We start from the raw sequence: 21,605 nt of genomic DNA on the forward strand, positions 1-21,605 counted from the left end.
CAATCTCTGGAGAAGAACATCATGCTTGGTAAAGAGACCCTCAATGAGATGGATTGACGCAATGGCTGCAACAATGGGCTCAAACATACCTACGATTGTGGGGATGGCACAGGACCAGGCAGCGTTTTGTTCTGTTGTACATGGGGTCACTGTGAGTTGGAATTGACAGCACATAACAACAACATACTGTCAGTACCTTACCTCCCTATCTTCCAGTTGAACCCTGACATTGCATTTAGTTTCTCATTGGTTGCCTTTATACTTACAATTAACATACTTAGACCTTTATTTCTTGTTTTATCAACTATAGATACTATTGCTGGACTGCTGACATTGTAGACACATAATGAAGATGTCAGCCTTCCTTTTCAGCTTTCTACTTCTTCCTACCCTCCCAATTTATTTTATACATTAATTCTTTTTATAAATTAGTTATTTTTACAGCATTAGCTGGGATTATATGCTTCGTTTATGAGTTGGATCTGAAAGTTGAGAATCAACACATGATATTTACATTATTGTGACTATGCAAACATGCTGTAAAAAAAACCCGAAAATTGTGCTTTGAAGTGGGCGTTCTTGCATCAAAGCCTATAACATGGCATTGGCTTACTGGTTGGGTGCTGGTTGGCAGACCCAAACCAAACCCAAACCCATTGCTGTTGGGTTGATTCCAACTCATAGTGGTTCTACAGGGGAGAGTAGAACTGCCCCATAGAGTTTCCAAGGAGCGCCTGGTGGATTCGAACTGCTGACCTTTTAGTTAGCAGCTGTAGCTCTTAACCACTACAAGGAAGTTGTTACTAGAGGCTAGAAAAATGGTCAACTGTTTCCTGTGATAATTGGGGAGGGAGGTAATGTACCGACTTAACTTGTATCTCTAGAGGAAGAGGTAGAAATTAGCATGCTAGTAATGTGTGTGGGTTGCTGTTGGCTATGTTTCATAAGACACTACAAGAAAGAGGTAAATCCGGATAAGAATTGGCCAGTTTGCAAGCAGGATAAAAGGAATAGAGTCCATAAATTCAGGAACCTCTAGGATTGGAAGAGGCAACTTCCTCTCAACATCAAAGTAAAAAAATAAAAAAGCTTTTATCAATAGAGTGTGATTAAATTAAAATATTTGACGGTGACACTTACTGTTGAAACTTCTGAATGGATAAAGGTGTCTCCTTCAATGTCCATCTAAAGATATGGCACCAAGCAATCCTTTAAATTGGACAAAACAGCTCAGGAATGAAAGATACTAATGTGAGTAGAATCTTTTGCTAATGTTTGTTAGGCATATAATGAGAACAAGAAAGGAGAATTATTTTGTTCCAAACCATTGAAATATTGAGCTACCAAGACCGATATGCTGATTTTAACCTCTTTTTGTCTTTTTCTGTAAAATGGGATTACTTGTAATTTCCCTGTGTATTCCACAAGGAAATCATGAGAATTATGGATTTGTTTGTTTGTGTACATTTATTGAACATCTTTCATGTGCTAAGCTTTTGTTAGGCTTTAGGAAATCAAACCTGAAATTTTCTCTACAAGGAAAAAATTAATATCACTGTTAGATTATTAAACATAGTGGTTTTTGGGGTTGTAAAGAAAGATCATCTCTCTCAGAATTGGGAAGGAAGCTGTCAAAAAAATCTTAGAGGAGGTGATGTGTGTTGAATCTTGAAGAATAACTGAGAGTTACGTAGCTGAAATGATGGAGGAGAGGGTGTCCTAGGCAGGGGGAAGAAGAGCTAGAATGGGGGAAGAAGGTATAAAATATGGTATCAATAAATGCCTGTGGGATAGTGGTGGCAGGTGAGGCTGGAGGGGTAGAGGGAAGCCAGACCATCAAGACTCTTTGTGCTAAATCAAGGGATTAGACCTTTCCTAAATGAAATTGTGAGTCATGGAGAGATTTTAAATATGTAGAGAAACAAGTTAACAGGATTGCATTTTTAGAAATACGTCTGTGGCAACAATAGGGGGTGATTCAGAGGGGCAAAAATGACTGGTTGAGATATCACTGAGGTAATCCAGGTGGTAGTGGGGATGAAAGAAGGGGACATATTTGAGAAACTTTAGGGGAATATTTAGGAAACAAAATCACCAGGATTTGGGAACTGATGAACTCCAAGATAGCGGGTGTAGGTGGGACGGTTGAAGAGGTAGTGATTCTGCGTACTGAGGATAGACTACAGGAAGGGACAGATTTTGAGGAAAAGTTAATGTGGCCACTGTTATTCATGTAGAGTTTGCTATTTGCTTGTAGGTCATACAAGACGAAATGTTTAATAGAAAATTAGCTTTAGAGGAATTGCTTATAGACCCGAGGTCTGAGCAAGAAATATAGATTTTGGAGTCATCATCATCTAAGAAGCCTGGGTTTTGCTGAGGTTACCTAGCAAGAGGGAAGGACAGAGCGCCATGGGTGAAGCCATGTTGAGCATAAACATTTAATTATATATAATAATAGCTGACTTTTATTAAGTACTTCCTAAGTGCCTGGCACTGTGCTAAAAGGTTTACATGCATTATTTTATTAAATTTCAACTACCTCCTATAAGATAGTTACTATTTTTATATTTCTTTATAGAAGGAAAAATGGGAACTCAGAGAAGCAACTTGTCCAAGGTGATGGAGCTAGTAAGTGGTAGAGTTGGCATTCGAACTCAAGTGGCCTGATTCCCGAATCAGTGGGTTTAATTGTTACACCTCAAAAGTGAGCCATGAAAACAACTGAGGTGTGACCCAGGGGTAGGAGGAAGCCTGGAAGCCAAGAGAGAAAAGATTCTCAAAGAAAACTCAGTGCGTGAAGAATTGTATGGTAAACAGTTTAGGATGCCACAGAGAGAAAGAAAGTTAGGTGCGTAAATGTGCTTGAAGGCTGAGGCAATATTAGTGAATCTGGTGAGAGTGGAAGCTAATTTGTATTTAGCTAAGGAGGGGTGAGAGATAAGAGTAGAGATAGTGGGGGTAAATGGTACTTCCTAGAAGCTTAGCTCTGAAAGGAAGGAAACAGAAGACTTTGTGGCCAGGGAAGACTTGGCGTGTGGGTGTTTTGTTTTAATTTTTAATAGGTATGATGTGACTGTGTTCACAGACTAATTGAACAAAATTAGTAAAGAGGACAGTGACAGAAAAATGATCAAAATGGGGGAAATGGAAATCCAGGAAACAGGTAGAAGGTCAATCTTGGGCAGAAGAAAGTGTTTTTACTGAGAGAGGTGGGCAGAACTTAAGGAGGGTTCAGTGTCAGGCAAGTTTTCAGGGGAAAAAGACAAAGTTGAGGTATTTCTCCACAGACATAAAAACACTTTGACAGAAACTAGTGCTATGCATACACAAACTAAACATTTTAAAGGTTGAGGATATAAAAGATTTTTTCAAGTTACTCAATATGTCACAAGAGTTAGGGCAAGAGAGTCTTAAAAATTAGTAAGCCTCTAGTTCTGGAACAGGCCTTCAGATTTTTCTCTTTAGGGTTATCTGCCTTGAGGCTAGATGGCCGCCATTTGAATAGGTCATAGTTAAGAGGAACCGCGGCAGTCAATCATTCTATTGGTTTAAAATAAATTAACAGAAGTTTTCAGAAAGCAGATCCCATAAACCCTTTCTGGAATGGGAAGTGATACCCCAGTTCCGTACCCCATCTGACCTGCACCTTCTAAGTTGACCTGATGCCTGGTACAGAAAACCCTGTGATCCTGGAAGACTTGTTTCCCTTGGGATAACTCGGGCTCCTTTGTGGTTTATTTTTTCTTTTAGTTAAATCAGAGGAAACCCTGGTGGTGCAGTGGTTAAGTGCTATGGCTGCTAACCAAAGGGTCAGCAGTTCGAATCCGCCAGGCACTCCTTGGAAACTCTGTGGGGCAGTTCTACTCTGTCCTGTAGGGTCACTATGAGTCGGAATCGACTCGACGGCACAGGGTTTGGTTTTGCTTTTTAGTTAAATCAGAACCTCGGTGATCTATATTTACTCAAGAGTTCAGGTGGTTTCACAGTTTTAGAAATTCCTGTAATTTATTTGCTAAATCCATGTGAAGATCCATTTGCCTTTTTAAATCACCAAATCTCTGTTCTCTGACTTGAAAGCACTGTCATGAAATTCACACTTGTGAGTGTTTAGCAGAGTGCACCACAATAACGAAGGTCTCTTTCTTCTTAACCTCTAAGGTTTCTGAGTGTCTAATATCACCTACCTCCTACCATTTGGCCAGTATTCCACCTCCCCCCCCCCCAAAAAAAAGTCTTTGCTGTGCCCTCTTGGGGATTTTTATTTTCTTGAGGTAAAAAAATTTAAAATCAGAAGCAGGGGGTTCACTGCATATTTCTTGTCTATTACTTCTTTAGAAAGTTGTTTTTCGATCTTGGTCTGATGGCTTTGAGACCTCTTTTGTTGTTGGGGAGCCCTGGTGGTGCAGTGATTAAGAGCTCAGCTGCTAACCAAAAGGTTGGCAGTTCAAATCCACTAGCTGCTCTTAGAAACCCTGTGGGGTACTTCTGTTGTGTCCTATAGGGTCGCTATGAGTCAGAATCGACTTGATGGCAACGGATTTTTGCTGTTGGGTATCAAAAGAGCTGAAAAATTGAAATGTTTGGGGATATCTGGGGAGCTGGAAAAGGACCCCATAGAAGCCAAGTTGGCACTTGGGAAAGGAGTACCTGGGGCTGTCTAGTGACAGACAAGATAGCTCCAAGTGTGGAAGGTTCTCCAAGTTTCTTGCTGGCAAATCCGTACTGTCTGTGTGATTAGTGATAACTATGCCCAGGCCTCAAGATGACAAGGAAGGTGTCTCAAAATTTGATTGTGCCATTTGATATGAAAAGACACATTGGAAGAGGGTTGAGCTGCCTTTTCAGTCTTAGAATTAAATTGTTTTAGTCATCACTCATCTGTTAGTCTGTGGTACTATGGCAGCTTGCATGTTGTTATGATGCTGGAAGCTATGCCACCAGTATTTCAAATACCAGCAGGATTATGGTGGACAGGTTTGGGCAGAGCTTCCAGACTCAGACAGACTAGGAAGGAAAGTCTCGTAATGATGGCGCAGGACAGGGCAACATTTTGTTTTGTTGTATATGGGCTCACCATGAGTTGGAGCAGACCCAACAACAAATAAAAACAACAGCACTTATATTGGCAGCAAATATTTTCTACATCAAATGACAGTGTTTCAATTTGTTTTACTGTGATAAATACTTAAAAAGTATTGCCACGTGTTTCCACTGCATCTTGGCTGAGCATATTTTATAGGCTCAGTATTTAAATAATGCATCTGGGAACCACTTGTATGGATGTCATAGAGGAGAAAGCCAGGACACTGGATTTTGAGTTCCAAATCTGCCACTAACTAGCCGTGGAATCTGGAAGGAGTCATTTGGCCTATCTGGGCCTTGGTCTCCTCCGCTGTGGAAGGAATTTGATTGGGAAATATTAAAACGTTGCCTTCTAGAGCTACGGTTTTATTATTCCCGTGTATGTTCTGTAGGTAAAGGGAATTTGGCACGCAGCTAGAGAACTCATTATTAGTCACGTTAGCAGAAAGCTGCATGGAGCTAACAGAAGTGGTACTCGAGTTAACAGGAAGATTAAATTTGTTTTCCAAAAGATTAATTATACCAAGGAGAACTAACCACAGAGCCCTAGTGTGTGATGTTTTCTTCTGGAATACCATATATGGTCAATGATTGGATCACATAAGTAAGTGTATAATGGAATTAGTGTGACCAAGAAATATCAATGTCATTTTTTATTTGTGCTGAGAAAAATAGGTTTTGGTGGCGATTGGTTGTAAAGTTAAATCAGGGTAACTGAATGTCCTGAAAGTTAAAACTTAAGCTAATAAGCACGTATATTATACTGTGGATGTTAAGCTATTTAAGAATAAGTTACAGGAATTGTTAAACCAACCTAGTAAGGCATCGTGCAGTTGGATTATATTGGGCCCTCCTTTCAAAAGATAACCTTGGCTCCAGTCTGGGGTAGTTCTTTTGAGATGGCGTGGATTTGTAGTGGATTAATGACTTCTTAGGCTTCTCAGTTATCCTGTGAGAATGCCCAGCCATACTCTACATGGTATATGTTTCGAGATCCTCGGAAATGTAGACAAATGGAAGTATTTAGTAGCTTTCCAGGGAGCACAGTACCACAGGGCTCCTTTATCATTATATGAAATGAAAGAGGTTGAGGAGCCCGAACCTTGAAGTTAGACTCCCTGAATCAAATTCTGGTGCCAACCCTTCCTGATGACCTTGAACCAAGTCACTTAGCTTTTCTCTCTTCCACTGCTTCCTCATCTCAAAAATAAGAGTAAAATAGTGAGGACTAAATGATTTAATATAGTCACAGGGCTTAGAATGATGCTTAGCACATTGTAACTGGTAACCAAGTGTTTATTGTTATTATTATTATGTCATCATCTCCAAAGATTTATTAGTATCCAGTTGAGCAAAACAATATTGAGGGAGGACTTTGTGAAATATTTAGTCTACCTCTTCTTCTAGATATTTTAAACTATATCTCGTCGATGAAATCATATTTATAGTATTCATAGAGAAGTGGAATCTTAAACCTTGCACTGATGATAACATGTATTGGTTTAGTCATGGAAATGAGTACACTGAGGTTTGATTTCTTACTTATGTCTTGATCTAATGCAGACTGAGGGCTCTCCTTGAAGACACTCCTCTGAGCTAAGGCTAAGGCTCCATTCATTGTGCGATAACGCCATCTTACACGTGGGCCTGCAAGGTCACTGTGGATGAAGAAGAGACGGTGGGATATCAGGCCAGAGGGGTTATGCCCAGACCCAGATGGAGCTTACATCACTTTTCATGGGGAAAAACCCAGTCACATGGACTCAACCTAACTCAACAAAGACTGGGAATGTAAAGTTTCTATGTATAGAAGAAGGCAAAAGCAGATTGAGGCAGTCTCTTCTACATGTCTGGTCCTGCTACATATGCAGTTTGTACTACGTATATGAATCATTTTTACAGGGCTTCAGTCAAGTCAGTACAAGGAACAGTTTCCTGCTAAACAATTATGTGTTTGTTACACAAATGCCATTGAGTTCATTACAACATACAGTGTCTTCTTCGTGTGGATCCTCAGGGGAGCTTGGGGTCTGAGCTTAGTTTAAGAATAGTGTGCCTCTCCTAGGGAAGTTGTTAGTACTTTTCTTATGGAACTGAATTGTAACCGAGTTTCCCATTTCAAGTTGGCAGGGTGCTAGGAGGTTTAGAGCCAGAGTTGCTGCCCATCTGCAGCAACTGTATTTCTTGCTCAATTTTATGCCCCATAGTCTTTTTCCTTAAATTGTTTCTTCCACCACTAGTTGATGTTATTTTTGTTGTATTTTATATCACATTAAATCCTTTTGGGAACAAATTGGGGCACAAGTATATAGGAAAATAAACTCTTTTATATAGAGATATATCTTACGGAAACCATTATAGCTGAGCCCATTGATTGATGGAGGTTCTCTTCCTTAACCCCCTGTGAGGGATAAGACACTTCCATCAGTAACAACACCTCGCTTTGGTGGTAACTCTCAACTCAAGCGGCAGGGACAGACCCCACAGAGAAGCTTGCCAGAATGTTCAGGGAGAATGCACCCTCACCACAACACACACACACTTCCAGGGTCACCGGTGCAGACAGTATAGGTACATAGTGTTTTACATTTATCTCACATGCAAACTTTCATTTGAGAAGAGAGAGTGCCCCCTTCTCAGAGTGTCAGGTTACCTTACTTCAATTTAAGTTCCAAATGGAGAAGTGAAGAGTGGGTCTTGGACCAAGCTATCTTCTTGGTCAAAGAAAAGACAGGCCCAAGCCTGCTCTGGGCAGTGTCCCTTTTCTTCTGGGAAAAGTATTTAATGTTGGGATTAACCTTCCTTAACATGACTCCTGGAAATGCTGGTGGTATAGTCGTTAAAAGCTACAGCTGCTAACCAAAAGTTCAGCAGTTCAAATCCACCAGGTGCTCCTTGGAAGCTCTGTGGGACAGTTCTACTCTGTCCTATAGAGTCGCTATGAGTCGGAATTGGCTTGATGGCTGCAGGTTTGGTTTTTCAGTTTTTAACATCACTCCTATTTATCCTAAGAAGGGTTTCTTTTCTTTGCCTTCCTTCCCTAAGAAAATAGTTTCATAGTATCCAGGGAAATTAGGGTGATAGAAAGGGAACGTTCATTGAAAGGCAAGCACTTTTAAAGAAATTGTGTCTTGTCTTTCTCACTTTTAAAGAAATTGTATCTTGTCTTTTAACTGTATGGTTGGTGAACTTGAGCTGGAAAAGACTGACTGACTTAGCCAATGCAATTATGCAGACTTCAGAACAAGAATATTGAATATACCATGGACTGTCAAAAGAATGAACAAACCTGTCTTGGAAAAAGTACAGCCGGAATGATCCTTAGAAGCGAGGCTGGTGAGACTTCACCTCACATACTTTGGACCTGTTATCAGGAGGGACCAGCTCCTGGAGAAGGACATCATGCTTGGTAGAGTAGATGGTCAGTGAAAAAGAGGAAGACCCTCAATGAGATGGATTGACACAGTGGCTGCAACAATGGGCTCAAACATAGCAACAACTATTAGGATGATGCAGGACTGGGCAGCGTTTCGTTCTGTTGTACGTAGGGTTGCTATGAATCGGAATCAACATGATGGCACCTAACAACAACGGAATGAGGAAAAGGAAACAGGTTTGCCTTAAGAATAAAATACACAAACCTAGGTGAAAGATTAAAAAATGCCTTTGAATTATGGTGTTAGTGAAGAATGTTAACTATACCACAGACTACCAAAAGAACAAACAAATCTGCTGTGGAAGAAGTACAGCTAGAATTCACCTTAGAAGAGAGGATGGTGAGACGTCATCTCATGTACTTTGAACATGTTATCAGGAGGGACCAGTCCCTGAAGAAGGACATCATACTTGATAAAGTAGAGGGTCAGCAAAAAAGAGGAAGACCCTCAATGAGATGGATTAACACAGTAGCTGCAACAATGGGCTCAAGCATAACAGCGATCACAAGGATGGCACAGGACCAGGCAGGGCTTTGTTGTACATGGGGTCACTTTGAGACAGAGCCGACTTGATGGCACCTAATGACAACAGTAGGTGAAAGATGGTGTATTACGATTACCTTGTGTCCAGATTCCTCTAGCTTAACTTCTAGCCACTCCTGTGACTGGTCAATGCTGCTTTCTTGCCAGTCTAAGTTAGATGATGTGGTAGCCAACCTCCAAGATGGCTCCCAATGACCGCCACCTTCTGGTAGTCATACCGTTGTGTAGACCCCTCTCACAGTGTGCTGGGGCTGGTCTTTGTGAATGATCACGTAGGACAGAAGTCATAATAATTCACTTCTGAGATTAGGTTATAAAAGATTGTGACTTCTCTACTGGTTGCCAACTCTTTCTTTCTTGAATCTCTTGAATTGGGGAAAAGCAGACTGCCATGTTGTGAGTCACCCTGCCCAGGGGCCTTCACGGTGAGGAACTGAAATCTCTCGCCAACAGCCAGTGAGAAATCGAGGCTGGCCAACAGCCTTCTCTATGAGCTTGGAAGCAGATTCTCTAGCTCTAGATGAGCCTTGAGATGACTGTAGCGCCAGCTGACAGCTTGACTGTAACCTAGTGAGGAAACCTGAGCCAGAACCACCAAGCTAACCTCCTCCCAGATTCTTGACTATCAAAAACTGTGATAATAAATGTTTGTTTTTTAACCTGCTAAGTTTTTGGGTAATTTGGTATGCAGCAGTAGATAGCTAATACAGGTGCGATAGAATGGCCATAATCTTTCTCTTCCACATGGGAAACTAAAATGACTTTACTTGAACATCTCAAAATACCTGACTTTTCTTTCTACTTCAATTTCTTTCCTCCTCTCTACCTTAATAAATACACTTATCACCTGGTACAGCAGAGGGAATAAGATTCTCTACTAATGTTGAAACCCATCTGACAGTGTCTTGGAGCGGTGATGAAAGAGATGAGATTGCTTCTTACGCTTAGCATGGAAAGAATTCCTTCCAACAAATCTGCAGTGATGGTCACTATTAATTATCACCCAGGCAATGTCTTCTTTTTCTCCTTCTTACAGAGATTCAGAGAGGCTCATCTGTTGGGGATTTATCCATATTTTTATGGATGACGGCAATCTGCACCTGGATATACTTGTCTGAAGTGAGTTTTTTCTCTCTCCAAATGTTCTTTTTTCCTCCTTCAGTCCTTAGGATAATAGGCAGAGAACACCCTTCAGGAGTCAGATTTAAAAAAAAACACAACCCTAACCCACTGCTATCGAGTGGATTCCGACTCAAAGTGACCCTATAAGATAGAGTAGAACTGCCCCATAGGGTTTCCAAGGAGTAGCTGGTGGATTTGAAGTGCCGACCTTTTGGCTAGCAGCTGAGCTTTTAACCACTGCGCCACCAGGGCTCCAGAAGTCAGATATTCTGCCTTAAATTTTGCCATGAGACACTGCAAAGAATCACGGGATAGAACTGCCTTCACTTCCTCCCTTTCTGACCTACAAAAGCTGAGTAGGTGACTGTCTGAGACAACTGGAGACCAGTGTACCCTTTTATGTTCTAAATCAATGAAAAGTCTGTGTTTTACTAATGTCTTAATAATAATTACATAATACAACTTCTTTTGTACAGCATCATAAACGTAGTTTTACCTCTGTTATGTTGGTGTACTCTGAGACTCAGGTGATATTGCCCAAATTTAATAGAGAGGGAAAATAAAGTACTAAAAGAATGTGTGACTTTTCAAAGTTCCCCACAGGTTAAAAGCACTCCTGGCTAGAACCCCCATTTCTCACCTTTTTTCCTGGCCTCTTTTTTTTTTTTTTATGTAAAACTGGATAAATCATCCTTAAGGGGCAGTGTTGGTTCAGTGGTAGAATTCTCACCTTCCATCCTGGAGACCCCAGTTTAATTCTTGGCGCACCTCACATGCAGCCACCACCTGTCTGTCCTTGAAGGCTCGTGTTCTGCTATGATGCTGAACAGGTTTCAGTGGAGCTTCCAGACTGAGATGGATTAGGAAAAGAGGCCAGGTGATCTACTTCCAAAAATCAGCCAGTGAAAACCTAATGGATCACAGCGGTCAGATCCTGTTTTGCACGGGGTTGCCATGAGTCTGGGAATAACAGAAAAACAGCTAACACCGCCACCAACAACAGACAGTCAACTGATTGAATTCAATTCAATTTCCTATGTATGCAGAGAATGGCTTTCATACAGTTGGGATAGATGGAGAGAGCCTGTGAAGTTTCAGGAATGAAGATCATTAATTTCCTGAGATAATGAGTACAGATTGAACAAGTCCATGAAATTTGATTAGTAAAACCCACTTTGCTTCAGGAAAAACCTCTGGTAAAAGAGAATCAGACCTCTTTATCTTGAACCCCACTGTACTACCACATACGGATAAATATTCAGATATATTTGAGATTCAGCCTTGCTGTTGACATGGAACAGATCCCAGAAAAATCACTTTCCTTTGAACCTGCCTGCCTTTGCTTTGGAAACCCTGGTGGCATAGTGGTTAAGTGCTACAGCTGTGAGCCAAAGGGTCAGCAGTTTGAATCTGCCAGGCGCTCCTTGGAAACTCTATGGGGCAGTTCTACTCTGTCCTGTAGGGTCGCTATGAGTTGGAATCGACTTGATGGCGCTGGGTTTGGTTTTTTTGATTTTGGCCTTTGCTCCAGCCTATCTCTGCAGCACCTCTGCTGAAGTGTGTCTACTGAGCTGCAGTTTATAAGCAGGGGATAGCTTCCATCCTGAGTGTGGCTGAAAGTAGAGTTAACATCACCCGGAATGTGCCTTGTTTTTGTTCTATTTATCCGCAGAGGACATTAATCAGTGCTTTCTTGGAAACAATGCTCTGGTATGTGTTGAAATTGCGATGAATCTAAAGAGAGGCAAACGAATAGATCTAAAAATAGATTCCTGTTCAGTAAAATTCACACCCTTCCCCCTTAGACACAGTTCTCCTGGTTGGCTATCCATAACACTCAAGGGCACAGAGCTTTGCAAGGACTTTGCCCCTTTCCTTAGTGTGCATATGGGCACACCCAGGTACCTGCAGGAGGGTTGATCCCTGGTGCCCAGTGATTTCACTGCCAGATTCCAGCTGTGCTGCACCTTTCAGATTTTCCCAACATTAATTTCTACATGAGCTGAGGCAAATAAGCAACTGGGAATCCTGATTAGTTTACTGCAGGCTTCCTCTGTGGATTCTCTTGTCTTTCCCCAGTGAAGGGAGTGCCCTACAGTTCTGCTATGTGCATATTGAACATCCATTAATTATCTTAAAAGAAGGAATTATTCCTAAATAACATACATTCGTCCTTCCGTATTCACGGGTTCTGCGTCCGTGGATTCAACCAACCACGGATCAAAAATATTCAGGGGGGAAAACAAGGACGTTCCAAAAAGCAAAACTTAATTTGCTGCACCGCGCACAGCACCAGGCTGAGTCCACGCAAAGGAGCGATGTGCAAGCATCCCCTGCTGTAGCCTCCCGCCATCTCTCAGCCCTCAGTCTCTCCAGCAGGGGTCTCCTTAGTTTGCTATTTGTGTTGTGTGTACCCTTTGTTTCTGTGAACAAGTGGCTCCTAAAAAGCAATCAAGTGGTCAACGCAGTCCCTCAAAGGCTAAGAGGGAACTAAAGTGCTATTTAAATAGCACTTTACAACTACAGCATTTACATTGTGTTAGGTATTATAAGTAACCTAGAGATGATTTAAAGTGTACTGGAAGACGTATGCAGGTTATATGCAGATACTATGCCATCTTACATAAGGGACTTAAGCGTCCTCGGATTTTGGTATCCGCAGGGGTCTTGCAACCAGTCCCCGTGGATACCGGGGGAAGACTGTACATATATAATTCTCAAATAGATGATTTTAATCATTATGCAAGTCTGATGAGCCACCTTTAAATTTTGTTGCTCCGTAAGTTGGATAGCCTTCAAAAGTTTTTAAAGAAATACTATTATTCCAAACTACCTACACTAGTATAGAATATATTTCCTCATGAATTCTGACTACACAGATATTAAACGACCTCGTGGATCCCATCATTTATGAACAAGCATGATTTGGGACCATGTCTTATGTAATGTTTGACTTGAAAATTTGCCAAGGTTGTTATCCTCGTCATTGACTGGGTCAGGACATGTTCTAACTGAGGGTCTCCGTGCCTGCCGCTCACTGGACTCATTGGTATTTATGCTCTGTGAATACTCTAGGCACGTGTACACTCTATTGCTGGTAAGGACTTGGGCTTCACAGGCCTATCTGGTTGCTCACCTTGGCAAGGTGTACGTTGCAGTGACAACGGGCACCATTTTTTTCCAGGTGGAGTGAGGCCCTGAACGAAGAACTGAATCTTGCAGAGGAGAGTTCAAGAGAGAGAAGTGAACTTTCTAATTCTATTCTTTCTTCTTTTCTGTTTTGCTAAAAGATCTGTTACTTAATGACGTGGCCTCTCTGTGTCTTCCTCAAGCCTCCATTGTGTCTTCATCTTCCAGAAGGATTCCTCCATAGAAAATAACTGAAGAAGGATCATCATCTTGAGCTCTTCCTAGAGAGAAGATAGTTAATGGGGTCTATTAACCATGAAAGGAGCCCTGGTGGTGCAATGGGTAAGGCAGCTGACTGCTAACTGAAAGATCGGTGGTTTGAAACCATCGTCCATTCCACCAGAGAAAAATATGGCAGTCTGCTTCTGTAGAGATTTACAGCTTTGGAAATCCTACGAGGTTGCGAAGAGTTGGAGTTGACTCAACGGCAGTGGGTTTGGTTTAGGTTTAGATTAATCACGAGGAGTCCCTGGCTGGTGCAAACGGTGAATCCAAAGTTTGGAGGTTCGAGTCCACCCAGAGGTGCCTCAGAAGAAAGGCCTGATGATCTTCAGAAAAATCAGCCATTGAAAGCCCTATGGAGCACAGTTCTACTCTGACACACAAAGGGTTACTATGAGTTCGAATCGACTCAACAGCAACTAGTTGTATGAACCATGAATGGGCTTCAAGATATGGCCCTGAAATGTCATGCAAATTTCAGGTGATTTTACTTATATGTAGGAGCCCTGGTGGGGCAATGGTTAAGCTTTTGTCTGCTAACCAAAAGGTCAGCAGTTCGAATCCACCAGCTGTTCCTTGGAAACCCTACGGGGCAATCCTGCTCTGTCCTGTAGGGTTGCTATGAGTCAGAATCGACTTGATGGCAACAGGTTTGGGTTTTTTTGGTGTTTTTATTCGTACATGTATATGCTATGTTTTTAGGAAGACGATCCATTGCTTTTATTAGATGCTCAAAAGGACAGCTCCCAAACAGGCGAGAGCTACTGCCGTGGCGATTACAGAATACAGCCAGCTGTAATTAATGACGGACAGCCGAACTACTGATGCTACCACTACCCGAGGTACTGAGGCTTTGAAAATGCAATTGTGAAAGTGAAAAATTAGGGGTAGTTTGCTATTAAACATATACGATTCTGTTTGAGTGCAAAGTAACATTATCCAAATAATCAAGACTTTGAGGAGTGCCCCATGGCTTAAACTTTCACTTAAACTCGGAGCTGACTTTGTTCTGCTCTCATGGACCCTGGAACAGACGTTCCGTGATAACTGAGCATTTGCAAATGACGTCTTTCAGAACAATGGAAATGGAAATGGAGGTTTTGCTTTGCATTCTTCTCAGCCTAGTACAGGTCTGGTCTCTCATGCCCGAAATATATTTTCTTTTGGAAATCTGTCTTTTCTGCTGGCTAAGTATTCATGATAAAAAGGAACTTTCTAGAGGGCAGAATCAGTTGGAGACATTGTGCTTCGTCTTTATGATGAAATGCAGATCTCCCATTGAAAGGCAAATCCCTCTTTCGAAGAAGCTGAATAGAAAGTCACTTAAAAGAGTACCTTACTGATTAAATTCGGAGGACTAAGAAAACTGATAAAATGCATCTTGGGCTAATGCATTTTTACTTGATTGTGAATTGGTTAAATTTATATATGTATAGCTTTGGAAACCCTGGTGGTGTAGTACGGCTGCTAACCAAAAGGTCAGCAGTTCGAATTCACCAGGTGCTCCTTGGAAACTCTATGGGGCAGTTCTACTCTGTCTTGTAGGGTCGCTATGAGCCAGAATCAACTCGACGGCAATGGGTTTTATGTATAGCTCTGATATACATATCTCCAGAACACCTAATTTTTAAATAAAACTTGTATAGCCTTGTTTTTACATCAAACCAAAAAAAAAAAAAAAAACCAAACCTGTTGCCATCGTGTTGATTCTGACTCATACGGACCCTACAGGACAGAGTAGAATTGCCCCATAGGGTTTCCAAGGAGCGGATGGTGGATTTGAACTGCCGACCTTTTGGTGAGTAGCCAAGTTCTTAACCTCTGCTCCACCAGGCTCCTGTTTTCAGATAAAAAATGCCAAAACCAAACCCACTGCCATCGAGTTGATTCCGACTCATAGCGACCCTATAGGACAGAGTAGAACTGTCCCATGGAGTTTCCAAGGAGTACCTGGCGGATTCGAACTGCCGACTCTTGGGTTTTCAGCCATAGCGCTTAACCACTGTGCCACCAGGGTTTCCCCTGCTTTCAGATAGACATGTTAAAGGAATAAGTGTGTTAGCAAACATTCATTCATTCGTTTATTCATTCATTCAGCAGACATTCGAGTGCCTACAGTGTGCTAGGGCCTTAATTAGTCTCTGCTGTAAACATATGAATCAGAAGTGATCCGTCTTCAAAAGCCAGCAGTTATACACAGGAGATAGCCCAGCCTGCTGAGGGCCAGTGTTGCCAGTGGACACAGCATAACAGGGCACAGGGATCTAAAGTGAGCACTCCTGGGTGTAAACTTGGAGGCCTCAGACCCTTTACCTTTAAATAGTCCTACCTCACAGGGTGACTATGAGTCGGAATCTACTCGCTGGCACACAACCACAGCAACAACCTCCCAGGGTGGCCCTGAGTATGGGAGGACTTAGTAGAGGGCTGATAATGCTCCATAAATGTGAATTGCTGTGGTTGATGTTATTATTATTAAAATCACAGCTTGAACAGAGTGCGTGGGGGCACAGGAGAGAACCATAAAAAGCGACTGGGAATCTCCTGAAAGGACAGTACAGAAAAGGTAGTTTGAGCTGAGTGGGGTTCTGTAAGAAGGATCTTGAGAGGAACCCAGACAGCATGTCAATGCGTAGGTGCTCGGGACGGGGGCTAAGGCTGTGGAGAGAGGCTTTCTGTTGTTGTGTGTGGCCATGAAGTCAATTCCCGCTCATAGGCACCCCGTGTGTGCAGAGTAGAACTCCTCTGTAGGGTTCTCACAGCTGTGACCTTTCAGAAGCACATCACCAGGCCTGTCTTCTGAGGCACCTGTGGGTGTGTGCGAACCACCAACCTTTTGTCTGGTAAAAACATTTTGTCTGGTAGCGGAGCACCAAACCGTTTGCGGCACCCAGATTTGTGTTTCTCTTATAGAACTAGACTTTGCTTTTTAAAGGGTTCACCTTCTTGACATCGCAAGATAGTTTAAGCCTAATGAATTGTCACTTGATTACTTTCGCACCTCTTTTCTCTCAAATATGGATTCTTTAACTCCATACAATTTAATTAATAAACCTAGATTTCCCATTAGAAATACATTGCAGTTTACCTTTTTTTCTTATGTTTATGTTCAAGGTTAAGGTTTTCTATATATATATATATATATATATTTTTTTTTTTTTTTACTCAGCTTTATATCATAGCAAGTATTTCCAAAATATTTCCATTTTCTGTTAATCAGCTTCCATTGACCATTCTTTAATTTATATGTAGTATTGTTCCACATTTTATTTGTTACTAAATTCTATTTTTTTATTTGCTCTTTTGGTTGAATGGTGCCTATCTTGGTCTATCACAACACACTAAAGCAACAAGCTTCTGGAATTTACATAAATGTGTGTGCATGTGTGTACATATATCTGTCTTAACATGTGTGCACATATATCTATCTTAACATGCTGCAAACGTGAGACAGTGTTAATTAAAAGACCTTTTTCCTGACTCCCTGGTTATTTTGTGAGGTATGGAGAAAAGCAGGGTCCAGAAGTGGCAATGTGGCAGTGACTGACTGGCCACGTAATTCATAAGAAAAGCAGCTTTACTTCTTCAGTCCGTAAATATGTATGATTACTTTCATTAGAGCGTATGTGCCTGGGACCTACTTTCTTTGGAACTTAGCCTCAACGCTTCAAGGTTTTGGGTCCAGGAAACTTGAGTTGATAAAAGTAATACATCCAGTATGACAAATAGTTTCCTTGATAAATTTTTAATAAACTTAGAATTTATAAGAAACCTCAACAACTCATTCATTAATGTTTTTGATATTCGCTCGTATTGTCAGAGTATTTGAATGCTTTTAGAGTACAGTGCTCTTGTACACACCCATCACAAGGACCCTTAGCAAGTGTCAGCCTGAATTTTCACATATATTAGAAATCGGTGTACTTGAAATAATATTATTTTAGCAATGCCTACTCTCCTGTGTAATAAAATTCTTATCTATGAAAACTTTTGCAAAGTTTCGAGTGCTATTAATCTAGCTGAAACTATTAGATTACATGCAGGTGAACATTAAAATGACTAATATTTTTTGGAGACAAATTTAATTTGCTTTTAAGTACTATAGCAAATGACATTCTTCTAGACTCTGAATGGTATTGATGTTTATGTGTTCAGGAGTTGCACAAATTAAGGAACTAACTCACTTTCCTAGGTAGGAGTTAAATGTGGTAGAGAAGCCATTAAAGTAGTTTACAGCTGATGATAAGTCAAAGCAGTTTCCTATAAAACCCTACAGAGATGGGAGGGAGTATGAACTGTTGAGAATTAAAGATTTTTCATTTCTAATTACTGTAGCTCTCTTAGGAACCGCACATAAATTTTTAATGTAGAAAATAAAGACAACAAGCCCCAGAGAGAGAAAATTACACTTAATGTGGGTTTATTCACTTTTTGTTTTTCGAGACCGAAATCCTGGGATTAGGCCTCCTCTCTCCATCATCACCAAAACAACATGAACAACACATTGTTCAAAAGGCCCAGGAGAATATGTTTGTCCTATTTATTTTGTCAAAATGGATGGGGAATGCCTAGAAATCTTTCTTGTCAATATAAGTGGGTTTTTAAGAAATTTTATGTGTAACGCAAATTAAACCCTTACAACAAAAAATGACTTCAGTTACCCCTGAATTTGTATATGAACCCGAGGAAGCTAACTGCCATCATTTCATTTTGTTGAGGGTTGCGTGGGTGTCTGTTGCAGTGGGTGGCTTTTGTTTGGTCCTGCAGGATCTATTATTCACTATTCTCTTACTACCATGATCTCATTTTCCCTCTGGGGAACCCTCTATGCCCCTTTCTTAGTTGGAGGAAGGGTATGGGACTCAGATCTGGTCAGTAGGAGTATTACAGTCCCATACGCAGGATGGACGGCTCGGCGCGAGCTGATGAGTGCAGCTATTTTCTCACTATGAGGAGCCCGAGAATAAGACAACATGGAAAACACAGTAAAAATTCAAGAGGGGCCCAACCCCAGTGACTTTTTGAAACTCTGGAAAAATACTTAGTTTTTAAAGTTATTTTTGCCAAAAAGTTCGTTTATGCCGATTTGAACTGGGTATTCTGTTGCTTGCAATTTAAAGTAACCGATAAATGCACAGAGTTGACAATCAGGGAGTTGTTAGTGTACTGGGGGTGAAATGAAGTACAGCTTCAGTCCAGTAGCCTATTTCAGAGACGGGAATTTTTAAATTTTTTTCTCTCTCTAAATATCACTTCTTTCCTCATAAGATTGCTAAAATTTATGCCTCAATGTAGGCATGTATAAGGAATCAGTGTGGCAAAGTAATCCAGGTTCTTCTATGTTTTCTGAGATGAGTGATCTTTTTCAATAATGTACCTCTGAGATGAAGTCAAATCTAGATTTCAGTTTTTCAGTAGTCCTGGGGAGTGTGGCAGTGTCATGGACACTGCATGGATGCTGGCCCTGACTACCAGGCTTTGAGGTACACAGCTAGTTTCCTCTCAGGGGTGGCTGCCTGCACACCTGGAACCTAGTACTGGGCCAGTCTGACCAGAGAAGATGCCCAAGGTGGTGGGGACATACTGGTCTGCCTACAAGCCATTGGCTTGATGGCCTCAGGCAAAGGAGGCAGTTAGCTGACCTGGCCTGGTTGCATCAGCTTCCTGGGAATTTTTGCAGGGCCCCCATACCCATGGACCACCTCTCTAGGCTACTTAGTGCTTCTTCATGATGAGGAGCTTGTGGGACCACGGGATAGAGCTGCCAGTGCTGCCTCCAAACTGGAAACGGAGAAGGTTTGTTAGGTCCTAAACACCTTTCCTTCCCAAAATGCCTTCTGACTTCGGGCCAGCTGGATGCACAACTTTCCTTTGTCTTTCTCATGCCCACATCCCAGAGCCTCTGCTCTGGGCCACAATATGAGCTATCATCTCACACACAGCCTCACATTTAATCACCTGACAATCATACAATGATCCCAATAACAATGACTACCACTTACTGTGGAAACAAACAGTAATAATTCTTAGAATAATACAACTCTTAAAGTCTTATTGCTCACTTCCGGTGCTGTCAGCATGGTAGATGGGAGCTAATAGAGACCTTAATTGTACCAACCTGTTGCCGTTGAGTCAATTCTGACTCATAGTGACCTTATAGGACAGGGTAGAACTTCCCCATAGAGTTTCCAAGGAGCACTTGGTGGATTCGAACTGTGGACATTTTGGTTAGCAGCTGTAGCTCTTAACCACTACACCATCAGGGTTTCCATTAATCGTACCAAAAATACTTAAAAATGCTGGAAAACATATGACAAACATTTAAATGCATAACCCAAACATGTAATAACATAAAGAGGGCCCCCGGTGTGTGAGCTGACATTGAAGCTGCCCAAGGGTATCTCACATATCCTTTGACACATGCTATAACAGAATAGAAGATGAGGCTTGAGCCTTAATGATCTGGAGAGTTGAAAATGAGACCCTGGAAGGGGTGACTCCTCTGTGAACGAGAACCCAACTCTATCCACCAGCCCAGAGGGCAGCAAAGACACTTTTGTTCACTCAAGCCTCTGAGAGCCAAGGTATTTCTAGGATTGAAATTCCAAGACAGCCTCATCTGCTGGTATGGGGACCAAGTTTCTATCACCCAGATGCAGCTGAAAAATAAATAAAAAAGCTCCAGAATTTTGAAAAAACAGGACAACTCAAAAGAAACAAAAGCCAAACTAATCAGACAAAACTAAGTTTTTTTGTTTAAATTTTTTAAAATTAAATTTTAACATGTCAACAAGGTATGTCATGAAGTCCAAGAGTGATTAAAACATATTTTCAGGAAGAGTATATAAATGTTGAAGAACTTAGACTTTTAGAAAAATAGTCACAGATCAGAGTATATACTAACACTTTAAGGGAGCATTGAAAGAAAACAAATTCAAACTATTTCAAACAAAGATTTAACGAGAAAGAGAAAAAAATAATGATCAGTCTAATAGCTGGAAAAGGGCAAAGGGAGCAAAGAAATGAATGGTAAGTAGAAAATACAAAATAAGATAGAAATAACTGCAAATGTATCAGTAACCAAAAATATTGTCAAGTGAGTAATAAAGCTTATATGTCTAACTGCCTGACATCTGGATATAACTCTTAAACGCTTTTGAACTTTGGTGAAGAAAGGGTTAGAATGTATGAGACCCCCTCTGTCCCGGTGGAATAGAATAGCAAGCTCAGAACTATACACCCACATATATGAACATTTGATATATTACAGATGCATTAAAAATCAGTGGGGATGCTCTATTTAGTAAATGGAGCTGACACAATTATGGGAAAACGAAGATACTAATAGATTCCTATCGCAAATCATACACAAAAATCAATTCCAGGTGGAACTGGGAAACAGTGAACAGTAACATATCAAAATTAAAAGAAAAGCTCAGTAGAATATTTTATAATCTCAGAGCAGAGAAAAATTTTAAAACAATTCATGAAGAGCAAAAACCATTAGAAAATATTGTTAAATTAACTAAATTAAAATTTAAAACTTCACTCATCAAATGAGCAGAAATGAAAATTTTTGGAAATATCAAATTGATGAAGGTGTAGGTTACAGTGACCTCTGATGGGAGAGTAAATTGCCATAGTTTATTTGTAAAACTTGGAAGAAGGGCCTGATAACCTACTTCTGCAAATACAGCCTCTGAAAACTATGGCACACAGTTTTACTTCTAAAAACAAATCAGTCTAGGAGATACTTGGGACACATATTACTGTCAAAGAATGAGTGTCCGGAGAACATAAAAAGTCCGATAATCCGACAGAGAAACTTGCGAAAGATACGAACAGGCAATTCTCAGAAGAGGAAACTGGAATGACCTCTATAGGTCAGCAAAGTTGCTCAACTAGGTGGTAACCAGGAAATGCAAGCTAAAATACAATTTTATACTTATGTAAGTGTATGTAGTAATAAAAGATATGACAAATACTTAATGGACACATACATATATG

This window comes from Elephas maximus, chromosome 26, assembly GCF_024166365.1.
Source record: "Elephas maximus indicus isolate mEleMax1 chromosome 26, mEleMax1 primary haplotype, whole genome shotgun sequence".
In the NCBI taxonomy this organism is placed as follows: domain Eukaryota; kingdom Metazoa; phylum Chordata; class Mammalia; order Proboscidea; family Elephantidae; genus Elephas; species Elephas maximus.